Source organism: Octopus bimaculoides, chromosome 11, assembly GCF_046866305.1.
Source record: "Octopus bimaculoides isolate indiv1 chromosome 11, ASM4686630v1, whole genome shotgun sequence".
In the NCBI taxonomy this organism is placed as follows: domain Eukaryota; kingdom Metazoa; phylum Mollusca; class Cephalopoda; order Octopoda; family Octopodidae; genus Octopus; species Octopus bimaculoides.
In genome coordinates this window covers 12482019-12484518 of record NC_142938.1, presented here as the reverse complement: position 1 = coordinate 12484518, position 2500 = coordinate 12482019, and positions in this window count along the sequence as shown.

The following is a 2500-nucleotide window of genomic DNA, read 5'->3' as shown; positions in this document are numbered from 1 at the left end:
TCGGGATTGTAAAATCTACACACGTCGAAAGAATGTGTATATTAGATGTAGGCCCATTTTAGCAAACTTTGATTTCCTCTTTCTCTTACCCTCTCTTTCCCTCTCTCTCTTTTCTATTCTCTCTATCTCTCTTTCTCTCTCTCTCTCTTTTCTATTCTCTCTATCTCTCTTTCTCTCTCTCCTTCTCTGTCTCACCACACACATACACACACATATACATCTATGCTGTAAGATCCGTAATTAGGTAAGGTATGCAACTACGTACTTAATCTGCAACCCAAGAACTGAGGCACTTTTAATTTCATAAAAATGCTACCATATAATTTCCGTTTCCGCCGTTTTTAAGATGATGGAAGCATTTATCAATGATCAACTTGTATACCGCCTCTCTCTCGCTCTTTCTCGTTCTCCTCTGACTTCTCCTCTATTTCTTTTTCTCTATTCATCTATCTGTCCATCTATCTTTCTCCTTGTTTCTCATTAGTGACCGTCAATAGGGGTTCCCTAAAATCTACTTGTTCTCCCGGTTCACCCTACTTATATAAGACACACAGAGACAAAAATGGCCTTTAGCTTAACGAAAAAACGATAACAGTGAAGGTTTTTTTTTTTCTTTACCTGTCATTGTTGTCAACGAAATCTTCGATGACGTATAATATTTTAAGCTCCGAGGCAAAAAGGTTGTCTGGCACTACATCCTGAAATAATTAAGCTAATCGGAATATTCTTCATTGTGAATATTGCATCTGTTTATGTGGAGAGTTCCACTCTTTGGAAACTCTTCAGTTCACAAAGAATTTATCATACCAAAGAAATTTTCTTTTGCCTCTAAAGTAACATATATTTATACGTATAGCTTTTTGGTTTAACGCTATTCTGTTTATAACCAAATGGTTGCTGTTATACTCTCGCCTTCTTTTCTGTACACGATGACAGTTATGAAGATCTACGCACATTTACAGCTTTTATTTTCACAAACAATATGTACATACATACACACACACACACATACATACATACATACATACATATATAATACATGCATATATATATATATGCATATATTTGTATGTATGTATACATATTGTGTATGTCCGTGTATATATGTTAAAATACCCTTGGTATGTTTGTATGTATAAGTTTAGGCAGTTAGGCGCGTGGCTTAGTGGTTAGGACATTTGGCTCACGATCGTAAAGCCGTGAGTTCAATTCCCGACGACGCGTTGTGTCCTTGAGCAAGACACTTTATTTCACGTTGCTCCAGTCCAGTCAGCTGGCAAAAATGAGTAGTACCTGTATTTCAAAGGGCCGGCCTTGTCACGCTATGTGTCACGCTGAGTCTCCCTAAGAACTACGTTAGGGGTACACGTGTCTGTGGATTGCTCAGTCACTTGCACGTTAATTTCATGAGCAGGCTGTTCCGTTGATCGTATCAGCTGGGACACTCATTGTCGCAACCGACGGAGTGCTCCTTTATGCAGTTAGGTTAAGACTAGTAATTTGGACAGTAGACCTTCTGATCTTACTTTGGTGTAGTTGTTAGCAGGAGTATACGGCTTAATAGCAAACATGGCGTTCGAGTCCCATCGGCAGTGTAATATCCTTTTTTCCTAAAAACTTCTTTATTATATATATATATATATATATATATATATATATATATATATATGATTTGCTTGGATTTGTCTGACATGCTGCTGTGATCAGCGCGTCACTACATCTGACATAGCAGTCTTTATCTAATTTTGTAAAAATGCTGCCGTATAATTTCCGCTTCCGCCTTCTTTAGGACGAGGAAAGCGCTCATCAATGATAATCTTGTATACTATCACTCACTCTCTGTCTCTTTCTGTCAGTCAGTCTGCCTGCCTGCCTGCCTGCCTGCCTGTCTGTCTGTCTGTCTGTCTCTGTCTCTGTCTCTCCCTCTTACCTATTAACTTTCTCTCTCATTATTTCTTTCTCTCCAATTGACTGGCGAAAAGGTTGTTTCCTGCTCACGGTGGTCGGTTGAAAGGAAATGGAATTTGTGCCGAGCAAGAGCGCAATGGCATTCCCTTTGGTACTCTTACAATTTCATCAATGCAGCGCACTTAAATGGTACCTTATTTGTCGAACCCGAAAAAATATATGGTAAGGTTAACATCGGCTGGATTTGAACCGAGATCATAGAGCACCGACAAAAGTGACACAAGTCATTCTATTCAACGTTTTAACGACTCCAAAACCAACTCCATATTTTTCTCTGTACTGACGTCCACCATCAAGAAAATGTATTCTTTAAATGATTCACACTTCATTTACAAACACTACTTTTTCATACATAAATCATAATTGGAGTTCGATTGCCAGTAATGATACCGTAGTCAACAGAAAATTCAGTTATAGACTGGAGTTCGTTCGATGAACGAACGATACTTTTGGCATTTATATCTACATGAGAAATTTGTAACGCGTGTTGGCAGAAATGTTAGCGTGAAATGCTTGCCGGCATTTTGTCCGT